This window comes from Hyla sarda, chromosome 10 (genome assembly GCF_029499605.1).
Source record: "Hyla sarda isolate aHylSar1 chromosome 10, aHylSar1.hap1, whole genome shotgun sequence".
NCBI lineage: Eukaryota > Metazoa > Chordata > Amphibia > Anura > Hylidae > Hyla > Hyla sarda.
In genome coordinates this window covers 69299630-69312346 of record NC_079198.1, presented here as the reverse complement: position 1 = coordinate 69312346, position 12717 = coordinate 69299630, and the positions used below count along the sequence as shown (strand labels likewise).

The 12717-nt window shown below is 41.0% G+C and overlaps 2 protein-coding genes across 4 annotated transcripts in view; both read right to left on the bottom strand.

Annotated features, from left to right (window-relative positions):
- The window catches only part of LOC130294334 (synaptotagmin-1-like), a 302141-nt gene that overhangs the window by 156558 nt on the left and 132866 nt on the right, over nt 1-12717 (bottom strand). The gene's annotated exons all lie outside the window — the stretch shown is intronic.
- Nucleotides 1-12717, bottom strand: part of DNAAF3 (dynein axonemal assembly factor 3) — a 359599-nt gene that overhangs the window by 280391 nt on the left and 66491 nt on the right. The gene's annotated exons all lie outside the window — the stretch shown is intronic.

Genomic DNA, 12717 nt, shown 5'->3' with positions numbered 1-12717 from the left:
TACATTTCCCATTGATTTGCATGGGACTTTAAACAAAACCCCCGACCCTCACAAATGGGGGTAGTTAAGGGTTAAATTAAATATCCTATATTTTAAGTGGATATATAAGTAACATGTGACCAAGTATTATCGAAATATCTCAAGCCGTTTGGAAGTTATGCAGTAATATATATTTCCCATTGGCTTGTATGGGACTTTAAACATAAACCCCGCCCCTGGAAAATGGGGGTGAGTAAGGGTTAAATCACCTATTCTATGTTTGTTGTTGACATATAAGTAACATGTGTGCCAAGTTTCGTGTTAATATCTTTAGCCGTTTGGACGTGATGCTGGAACATACACACATACATACACACACACACACACATTGAGTTTTATATATGTAGATGATATTCTAAACTCATTTTTGGGTTCTACTATGTGCCTGATTGTTTAGGTTTAGTCACCTTGCTTGAGGAGGGATAGCATAGTTATTAGTCTACTGCTCCCCAAATGCTTCTTTTCTAATCAAGAGTATGGTGCATCCGGTAATTTGTAATCTGACTTCTCTTTCTGGCGCTGGTTCCTTCTTTTTAATATATCAGATATCCATATATATTAAAGGGGTTGTTCAGCAAGAAGGTTTTCATACAAATTTGCCCAGGCTGCCAAAAAAAAAACATGTACTTACCATCCTTGTTTTCCTGCAGTCTCCTGAAGTAGGACATTGCTGTGGTCAGTGATTGGCTGAGAGGCAAAGTTTCATGCTGACCCCAGCATGAAACACTTTTCTCCATCTTTTAAAAAAACAATACAAATTATAAAAAAAAAATACTTAGGTTCGTAATAACCAAACATGGATTTTGAGGGGAATTGATTGACAGCTTAAGCTGGGTTCACATCTGCTTTGGGGGCTCAGTGAGGTGCCCCTATCTGTAAAAATACTGGGCAAAATAGTGCAGATGTAATGGTGGGGGAACGGTGTGGCCCTAGGCTGAAACCACCCCACTGTCCCTACCTACTTAGGTTATCCACCCTAACTGGCAGCCCCCAACTGCTATTGTCTCTTAACTGACTTTGTGCACAGGGCTTACGCTATACTGGGATAGTCAGACAGACCGAGTCAGAGCCCGAAAGACACGTCAAAGACAAACTTTGAGACCAGAAAATAGCCAGAGAGCAAGTCAGGGGTCAGAAGAAGATCCAAATCACTATAAAAGCCCATGAATGTGTGTGAGACTAGGTATACCAATCATAAGCATATGTGACCCACAGAAACCTGATCAAATAGAGCACAGGATGGCGGTGTAGAATCTTATTGGGCCGGCATCGCTGCTCTCTAATTGAGTAGACTACTCCATCATCTGTTTTTTCGAAAATCATAGTAGTAGCACTCACCATTCTCCGTTGCGTGTTGCTTTTATTTGTATATGCAATGTTCCAATATCACTTATTCTGGCAAAGAACAAGACAAGGAATCTGCTCCGGCAAGAGAATAAATATTCTGCCTGTTTGGCAAAACAGTAGCAATGTAAAAATAATCAATGGTAAGGTGGTGCTATGCACCTCTCACCTATCTTACCGAAAGCAACGGGAGACAAGAGTAGAGATCACTGCAGTCTGTTCTTGCAACTCCTGGAGTTGGCGGCGCAACTCAGATGTCAAGGGCTGTATTAGGCTGGCTCTGACCTTCTGCGGGTACGGCAGTCCGTTCTTGCAGCTCCTGGAGTTGGCGGCGCAACTCAGATGTCACTGGCTGAAATATGCGGGATCTGACCTTCTGCGGGTACGTACAGGTGTTGGTAGCTGTATGCTCGTCTGAATGGAAGGTTGTGGACCTCTGCTCTGCGGCAGGTATATGTAACACTGGCGTCCTTGTGTCTTTGGACGCGAGGAGCTCTTTGATTGACAGGGCACTATTTCTCAAGAGCACCAAGTTCGGGAAAGTAGTAGTATGCTGGGCAACAGCAGACCTCACTGGACAATAGTATAGTCAGGTATATTCTCAAGCTGGACACGCTTCAGGATCGCCATAGATCCTTTTCTCAGCAGCTCTTGACAGATAGTGCCCTGTCAATGAAAGAGCTCCTCGCACCCAAAGACACGAGGACGTCGGTGTTACATATATCTGCTGCAGAAGTCCACAACCTTCCATTCAGAAGAGCATACAGTTACCAACACCTGCACGTACCCACAGAAGGTCAGAGCCGGCATATTACAGCCCGTGACATCAGAGTTGCGCCGCCAACTCCAGGAGCTGCAAGAACAGACTGCTGTGATCTGTACTCCCCTCTCTCGTTGCTTTCGGTGGGATAGGTGAGAGGTGCATAGCACCGCCGTACCATTCATTACTTTTACATTGCTACTGTATTGTCAAACACCAAGAATATTTATTCTCTTGACGGAGCAAGTGCATTGTCTTGCTCTTTGCCGGAATAAGTGATATTGGAACATTGCCTTACAAAAGGACAAGAGACTATAATTACGACTATAACATTCTATGTGCAAGAACTATAAGTGGCACAATGGCCTATTAACATCCCGCACTTTATAATTAGTAGAGCACTAACATTGTACTATATTGCAGCAGCAGTCCCAGTATATTTTATCTTATTTTTTCTTGTTTAAATACGTTATTATATAGCTGGAAATAAGCCACAAGGGTCCTGTGGCTTTTCAGACAGCTATTTTATGTGATTATTATGCGACAATTATTGTGATTTTTTAAACAAATATATTATTGAGATATCATATCCATTTAACTTTGAGCACCATCATGTTTTTCCTCTACATATCAAACTATACTTACGTTTTGTAGACAATATCCTGATTGCCTGAGCTGGAACAGAAAAGGATTTCCTTACATATCGTAACAATGTTAATCTGATGAAAATGAGATTCACCAATAGTTTTGTTGGTTCAACAATCAAATTCTTCGATGCAAGACTTTTGGTAGAGAATAATAAGTTAAAAAGTGAAGGCTATAGTAAAGATATAGCCAGGAACTCAGTGACCACTACAACATGTTCTCATCTATTCCAATAATAAAAAAAAAAAAGGTACTCCATATGGACAGTTCATAAGATTAAAGAAAATAATAGTAGCTAACACAAACATATAAACAACAAGCTGATAATTTAACAGAGAGAATACTTAAAATAAACTATTGAGAGAAGTTAATTAAAGTGAAACTGTCTACAGTTTCACCTGCACTACCATGTTGGTACAGGTCTGTAGTGCCGGTGACACTGATGATAAATATACTTACCACGGGCTGATCCATGGTCCCATTTGCCCGTAATCTATCATATTCAGGAGGTAGGGTTGGTACGTGGGCAGTTTCAGGAGCACACTAAGGTCATCGCTGCTGACAGGGACGTCAGCCTGCTTCTGAAGCTCTGCCTGTGCCCCAAGGCTGCTGTCCCAATAAGGAGAATAATGGGCAAATGGGGCCACTGATCAGCCCATGGTAAGTATGGTTATCATCAGTGTCACCCGCACTACAGACCTGTATCAACCGATGACAGTTTCCCTTTAATGACAGCTTGAAAAGAGCTAATGAAAAGTCCAGAAAAAGAGGTGTAAAGGAAAAACAAAGTTAGAGGTCTGAACAACAGTTTAAGTTCTCTTTTAGCCAACATGGCAATGTATAAAGTGATTAAAACCATAGTAAGGCATAACTGGTATATCGTTGAGGGTGACCCAGACCTGAAACAGATTGATGAAAGAAAACCTCTATTAGCATAGAGGAAGAATGAAATTAGGAGATAGCCTAAAAAACTGTATATAAAAAAAAAACCTAGAGGCAAGACATAACTCAGCTTGTTGATTTAGCACTTAAAGGCAATTTTGCTTGTCACAATTGTAACTTTTGTAGGTATAAAATGTGCAGAAAATACACAGTACGCCAACGGATTACATGCTGTTTTCAACCTTTGTAGTTTATGCCATTTTTTGCCCGTGTGCCTTCTTTCATGTGGGCAAGACAATCAGGCAATTATTTATTAGAATCAGAGAACATTTCTATTTTGTTTGAACTGGTAAAGGAGCACCTAGATCGATTGCCCATGTAAGAGAAGCACACAGGAGTGAAACCTCTATACTAAGATTTACGGAGCTGGAGCATGCTGGATAATGGAAGTAAATGTGTTAGGGCTTCTTTGACTCAACAGAAGAAATTACCTAAACTCTTTTGTTAAGTTCTCAGTAGAAGTTTTTAATTGATTTATGGCACTAACTCGTGGTTGATTTGTTTTTTGGTATCCTTGGTGATTTTCCCTACACGCCCATATGCTCTCATATTATGATGTAAGAAGAGACCAGAAGAAGTGCTTTGATGCACAAAACAGCTGTAATCTGTGTTCATATGTACACCCTTGCTGTCCCTATGTGCCTGTGCAGCCCTTGCAACTTTGTAGTATATACACATAAAAGCAACAAGCATTGGAGAATGTTGAGTGCAGCAGATTTTTTCTTCTTTGACTATGAGAGAAATCTGCATTGCTACTGAATTAAAGATGGAATCAATGCAGGACCAGAGGCAAGTTCATGATAGCAGCTTACTGCTCTGTTTTGTGTGGTATAATGTGGGACACCAAGTTGGCAACCTGATGGACCCTACTAAAGTCAATGGGATTTACGGGTTAACACAGACACGCAAACAATAGAGGCAGACTATGCTTGCTATGAGCCCCTGGAAAGACAGAGCATAGCCCTAGTTGTTCCTATTCCTTTTCCACTCAATGGTACGATCTTCCCACAATAGATAACCTGCATTGTTGGCACCAAAGCCTTATGAAAAGGGAGGGTGGCAGATACTTGTCTCTTCTAACCTTTGAGGCAATACCCAGTACTATAATAATCTTTCCATTTTTATCTTCCATTGGGCCTTGTCTTACTAAATTAAATACATTTTCATTCGCAGGGAACATTTTTACTTTAGCCTCTATACTGTTCGTTCACACATTTTCCAGCACATTGTGTCCAGACTAGGACTTTTCTGATGCTGTAGGGCCATTATTAATATTGTGCAATAAACTTCTGCCACTTGTCAGACAATGTTATCTGATTAAATCCAGGGGCATGTGACTGGATCCCAGCGTGCGTACATTCTATTCCATGTAATGGTTTTGTTCTGCTTGCTCACTCTGACGTTAACATAGCAGCATGATGAGATTTTTCCATTTCATCTGCCTGTCACTTCTTGGATACAGTCTCTGAGCTGGCCCTGGGCTCGGGGATTGCTCTTTAATGACTACTGATTGACATGGAAACAGGCTCTTAACATGGAAACCCAGAAGGGGCAGCTGCAACACACAATCTGCCAAGTGCTGGCTATAAGTGGGAAGGATCAGTAGAAATTGCATTAATCTAAGGGTTTTTATATATTCTTTTTAACTTGACTTTATCAAGATAAAGGCCTCATGCATACTACATATTTAAATGTGTGCTTAAAAGAGAAAAGAAAACATTTTTACAGGGTCAAGAGACTCACAAAAATCAAAATACAGTCCCCTTCTGTTCTATTTTCAACAAATACTGTTATAAAACCAAATGCAACAATGCCTCAACAAGCCCCCTTCAACAACCACTGGCAATTTTCCCTTCCCAGGGTGATGGGTACTGTCTTCCCATAACAATGTTATATAATGTGTTGCCTATGTACATACATGTCTGTAGTTATCCACATTGTCAACACAATCCAATGGAAATTAGGAGCATCTGTCCTATGCCTGTGGTTGGAGGAAACAAGGATAAGGCATGTTGCATCTTGACAAGGAGAGCTGGAAGTATGTGCCTATTCCTATGACGATTATCATGATGCAGGATTTCTTCTAGCAATGCAGGCAAACATTGCCCCAATCTCTAGTGATATATATAGTAAAAGCTGCCCATCACCTCTTTAGTCACAAATTAAGATATTTATAGAATTTGAAATCCAACCTAAAATATTTCCTATGACATTTTGGGTTATTGGGTAGATAAAAATGCTAGATGGTGAAGCAATTTCCGCCTTTGCCCTGTTCTCCTTGTATAACCTCTGCTTCACATGTCATGTTTATTGTCATCCACTGTATGCACCCACAATAAATGCTATTATAACACTCACTGAGAGAGAGAAAGAGAGCTAACACTTAAATGACTACTGTCACCATAAACTATATTTTTAAAAACAGTAGAGCCATGGAAAATACTACTAATACTACTATATAATACTATAATACTATTTCATAATTTTTTCCCCCACAGTTTCCCTTAGCAAACTGCTCCTATAAAAGTGGCCACTAGGGGTCCTCATAAAATGTCCCACACTTGTTGCTATGTTCTTTCCAAGGTAGCAACAGCAGCATCTCGAAATACAGGAAGTGAGGGGGGGGGGAGGCTTTGTGTGCGCTCCCTGTGTGAAGATCTCCGAACACAGGGAGCAGGCAGTGTGTGAGCTGCTGTGATTGGCTGAGAGGAGGCCACACACCCTCTGCAGCTGGAGTGAGAGAAGGAGAATGATTCAGTGCACAGCTCCGTCCTCAGCATAGAGGAGAAGGAGCAGAAGTGTGACAGCATGTTCAGTCTTATACAGCAACATGTTCCTCAGCAGTAAGAAGATGTCATGAGGAGGAGGTTTGTTACAGTGTGTCACCCCAGTAGTAAGGAGATTACATGAGGAGGAGGTTTGTTACATTGTCACCCCAGTAATAAGCTTAGGAAAGCTGGATAACACAATGTTGACAGCAATACTGCTTGTCATTTAGCTTTAATACATAATGTATAAGGAAAACAGCAGGCAAACTCCAGTAATAATTCTTCCTCTCTGTGTAACAGGTGCAGCATAAAACGAGAGAGGAAAGGGTTACAGAGCAGTCTGCAATGATTGGCTGACAGCTCAGTGACACACAGTGAGGGAGTACGTTTAGTCATATACAGTGAGGGCAAGAGAGGGACACGCCCCCTGCCTGAGAGAACATGGAAATTCTGTGTGATCTGCCATTTAACCCCTTAAGGACGCAGGACGTAAATGTACGTCCTGGTGAGGTGGTACTTAACGCACCAGGACGTACATTTACGTCCTAAGCATGACCGCGGGCATCGGAGCGATGCCCGTGTCATGCGCGGCTGATCCCGGCTGCTGATCGCAGCCAGGGACCTGCCGGCAATGGCCGACGCCCGCGATCTCGCGGGCGTCCGCCATTAACCCCTCAGGTGCCGGGATCAATACAGATCCCGGCATCTGCGGGAGTTCGCGATTAAAATGAACGATCGGATCGCCCGCAGCGCTGCTGCGGGGATCCGATCATTCATAACGCCGCACGGAGGTTCCCTCACCTTCCTCCGTCCGGCTCCCGGCGTCTCATGCTCTGGTCTGTGATCGAGCAGACCAGAGCAGGAGATGACCGATAATACTGATCTGTTCTATGTCCTATACATAGAACAGATCAGTATTAGCAATCATGGTATTGCTATGAATAGTCCCCTATGGGGACTATTCAAGTGTAAAAAAAATGTAAAAAAATGTAAAAGTAAAAGTAAAAAAAAAGTGAAAAATCCCCTCCCCCAATAAAAAAGTAAAACGTCCGTTTTTTCCTATTTTACCCCCAAAAAGCGTAAAAAACATTTTTTATAGACATATTTGGTATCGCCGCGTGCGTAAATGTCCGAACTATTAAAATAAAATGTTAATGATCCCGTACGGTGAACGGCGTGAACGAAAAAAAATTTTAAAAGTCCCAAATTCCTACTTTTTTAATACATTTTATTAAAAAAAAAATTATAAAAAATGTATTAAAAGTTTTTTATATACAAATGTGGTATCAAAAAAAAGTACAGATCATGGCGCAAAAAATGAGCCCCCATACCGCCACTTATACGGAAAAATAAAAAAGTTATAGGTCATCAAAATAAAGGGATTATAAACGTACTAATTTGGTTAAAAAGTTTGTGATTTTTTTTAAGCGCAACAATAATATAAAAGTATATAATAATGGGTATCATTTTAATCGTATTGACCCCAAGAATAAAGAACACACGTCATTTTTACCAGAAATTGTACGGCGTGAAAAAAAAACCTTCCAAAATTAGCAAAATTGCGTTTTTTGTTTTAATTTCCCCACAAAAATAGTGTTTTTTTGTTGCGCCATACATTTTATGATATAATGAGTGATGTCATTGCAAAGGACAACTGGTCACGCAAAAAACAAGCCCTCATACTAGTCTGTGGATGAAAATATAAAAGAGTTATGATTTTTAGAAGGCGAGGAGGAAAAAATGAAAACGTAAAAATTAAATTGTCTGAGTCCTTAAGGCCAAAATGGGCTGAGTCCTTAAGGGGTTAAGTCAATAATATGTCTCAGGCACCAGGGCCCAGGTGTGGCTTTAATTTTGCACATAGAAATGCCACTGTCCACATGAATGATATAGGACTTAAATGGATAAATGTAAGGATCTGAATGACTTTGGCAAGGGCTAAATTGTGATGGTAGATGACTGGGTCAGAGAACTTCCAAAACAGCTTGTGGGTTACACAGTGTTTAGTACCTAATAAAGGACAACTAATGAACTGGTCACAAGGTAATGGCTGCCCAAGGCCCATAAATGTAAATTGGAAGTAGAGGCCAGGCTGTCTAATCTAATGCCACAGAAGGGCAGCAAAAGCACAGACTGCTGAAAAAGTCAATGCTGGCTAATACCAATACCAAGGTAATTAATACTAAGTTCACAGTGTTGCCTGGTCTCCAAATTGCCCAGATTTTAATTTGATCAATCATCTGCGGAATGTGCTATAAAATCAATTTTTACCCATGATGGCCTCACCACACAATTTACAGGACTGAAAGTATCTGCTGCTAACATCTTGGTGCCAGACACCAGAGGACACCTTCAGAGGTGGTGAAGTCCACAAAAGTAAGGACAGCTGAAAACCAGCAACAGGGTCATGGCTTCCCAAAACCCATTCATTCACATAGGGAGTGAAGGCCAACACATCTGGTGTGTTGCTAGCACACGGGGGGCCTTCACAATATTAGGTATATGGTATATATATATATTATGGCTTTTTGGTGTACATTGCTTAATGTATCTCTAGAGTCTTTTAGAGTCCAGGATTTATCATAATTTATTATCTTCTCAGCTTCATTATCAAATGTTTTACAACCAAATGTAATCCAATATCTTCAGAACAAACTGAAAAAAAATGATAAATTCTATGGCTGCCCCAGACACAGTGTCTAATAAAATCACTGCCCAAAGGATGATTCCGTTTACATGGAAATGGTGACACAGAGACTGTGGACAGCTGATAATAAAGATAAATGCTGCATTAATATAACAGAAATTAAATCAAAGTCCCAGTAAATGCACATTCACATTGCAGACTGATTAATCTCCTTTAAGATATTTTCTCCCCAGATGTTATTTTTCCAAGAGGATGATTTTATATTCTTCTGTTAAATTAAAGAGCCCTCGATAATTCACAGGAGAGATTGTTGTCGTGTAACTAGATACTCAATGAAATCAACTTTTAGGAGAAATCTTCCATATCCCTTCTATTTTATTTGTAGAGTTGATAGAGGAAAACACATAAGAACTGTGATGCAACGTGATAATACCCATGAATAGGAACTATTTACCCCTCAACCATGGTTGAAGAATTAGATGACTTTATAAGAATATTATAATGCATCAATGGGGTGATTATTATGATTTATTTACATGAAGGACTCGGTAAAGGTGGCCATAAGTACTGGGATAATCTGTCTGATTTAGCAATATTTGAGTAGTCTTAGAGCTGATAGCTATCACGCCCCCTCCCGTAGGCTTGCATTGAGGGGCGGAGCGTGACATCACACACCACCGGCCTGGTGGTCGCCGGTAATCAGACCCGGAGCAAACATGCTTCGGGGACTGATTACAAATGGGGTGCCGCGTGCATGATCACGGGCGTCCCCACCGGCGGGACTCCCGCGATCAGGCATCTTATCCCCTATCCTTTGGATAGGGGATAAGAAGTGTAAGCACCGGAGAACCCCTTTAATGGTGCAAAACAATAATTTATTGTCAAAGAAAACTTATTGGTTACAAATGATTTTTGACTAAATTTCTCAATTTAGAACAATACAAATGGTCCACAGAGCAGAACACATTTCTGCTATGTGAATTTTGCAATTGGACTTGAGTTGGAGCACCTCCTCCATTACTTTGGCAATGTATTCAGCATCTCCAGTGGCATATGATCATTTGACATAAATAAAGGGTTAAAGGGAAGTAGTTCTGACCACTTTAGAATCAAACTTAGTAAGTTTTATTATAAATTCATTACCAGTCTAGTCCACAAACTGTGCCTAGTACTGCAACCTAAAGGGGTTTGTCAAGAAATGAGTTATAATAAAAAAAAAAAACCTATTCTCTTCCCTCCTGGTCATTCACAGCTGCCGCACCAATGCTCCTGGTCCCCACTAGTGTTGCTCGCGAATATTCGCAATTCGAATATTATTCGCGAATATCGCATATTCGCGAATTCGCGAATTTCGCGAATATAGCGCTATATATTCGTAATTACGAATTTTCATTTTTTTTTTTTTTTTTTTTTCTTCACAGTACACATCACAGTGATCACCCCTCTCTGCTTCCAGCTTGTGTGGTGTAAAGAAAGCTCTAATACTACTGTGTGAGACTGGCGTGCGAAATTTCGCATATGCGAAAATTAGTGCATGCTAATTTTCGCATATGCGAATTTTCGAGTATGCGAATTTCCTATATGCTAATTTTCACGTGTTAATTTTCGCATACGCGAAATGCCGCATATGCGAAAATAAAACGAGAATATAACGAATATGCGAATATTCGCGAATATATGACGAATATTCGTCCATATATTCGCGAATATTCGCGAATTCGAATATGGCCTATGCCGCTCAACACTAGTCCCCACTGATATTTCCTTCTTCCTGATAACCATGTTGCCTTAGCTAGTGCTCGCTGAGGTGGGACACCACTTTGGCCAGTGATTGGCTGAGTGGGAAAGTTCAGGCTGAGACAACACATCACCAGGAAAAAGTAAATAGTGATAAGGACCAGAAACTGGGAGCAGCAGCTGCAGGGAATGGGAGAGATGAGTATAGACTGTTTTTTATTTTATGCCACCCCCAGAAATATATCATGTTTTTAATTTCTAGACAACTCCTTTTAAGTCTGCTATACTTTTTAGCCACCTGTTGACTTGTTTACAGCCATCTCTTTCTGATTGCCCCATACACATGCACTCGCAGCTTGATTTACTTTGCATGTGTTAAGCCAGTTTTAGCTTGTTTTGCTGCAATACTGGACACAGCTGGAGGACATAGGTGGCTATGTAACTTAAAATATAATAATGTTATAGTTTATACTTAATTCCATAATGAAATACAGAAATAAAAAAAAAGAGAGTTTGACGGCCGTTATTGACAGGGCATAATGGTAGTGTGAAAGGGGCCTTACCAGTTTCAAGCCTTACATGACCCTAAGTCATAGCTTGGCTGAGGGCAGTGTACTTTGTTCACTGTACTTTGTCTTTGTATTATTGTCTAATGAAAGAAGCTGCATAGAATAGGAGGAGGCTCTTAATTTTTTTTACGGGTATCTTAAGTTTTGTAGATTATATTGTCCCCAGATGATCATATTAGGCAGACCGAAACATGAGACCTGCACAGTAGTAGGCCTTGACATTGTAATATAAGGAACTATTGTGTATTATTATGAGGTTCTCTGAGAGCAAATCTGTTAAGGCTATTAAATATAAGCCATGGTATGTTTAGCACATTGGAACTTAGTAGTCAGAAATTCAACAGAAAATAAAATTTCTTTAAAGGGAAACTGACAGCACCGTCACTCTCAATAACCTGCTGGTACTGCCCAATAATGTGGCATTTCAAACCCCTTTGGTGCCCTGGTGCACCTTCCCAGCAGGTCACTGATGCAAGCCCCCTAATTTATACTCATAGGGGGAGATTTATGAAACTTTGGGCAAAGGAACAGTTGCCCATTGCCCAAGTGTTTTTGTGGTATTTTTGCATTTGTAGTATGTCTGTTTATTTATTGATTCATTTTTTTTTTTTTTTTTTACAAAAAAAAGGCCATATCTACAGCATAAAAAACACCATAAAGCCAAAAAGATTAATAAAAAAAAAGGGCATTCCTGAGACAGTTTTTGTCTCTGTCAGCCCTTCTTGGTACCATGGGGCTTAAAGGGGTACTCCGCCCCTAGACATCTTATCATTTATCCAAGGGATAGGGGATAAGATGTCTGATCGTGGGGGTCCCGCCGCTGGGGACCCCCGCGATTTTGGCTGTGGGACACAAGACATCCGGTGCAGGAGCGAACTTCGCTCCATGCCGGATGACTGGCGATGCCGGGCGGAGGCTTGTGACATCATGGCCCCACTCCGCGGTCAATCCCCCTCCCATAGATTTGCATTGAGGAGGTGTGGCCATGACATAACAAGCGGGGCGCGGCCGTGACATCACGAGCCTCCGGCGCTGCACCCGACGCGCTAAACAAACGCTGAGTTACAGCAGGGAGATCGCAGGGGTTCCCAGCGGCGGGCCCCCCGTGATTAGACATCTTATCCCCTATGCTTCGGATAGGCCTACCTTCTCCCTCATTCAAAGAACCTACAGGCCTGCCACCCACATTGGATGCTGTACTTCCTTCCATTCTAGCATTCACGTTCCTGCAAGCAACTATTATTATTAGTACTAATACTATATTAG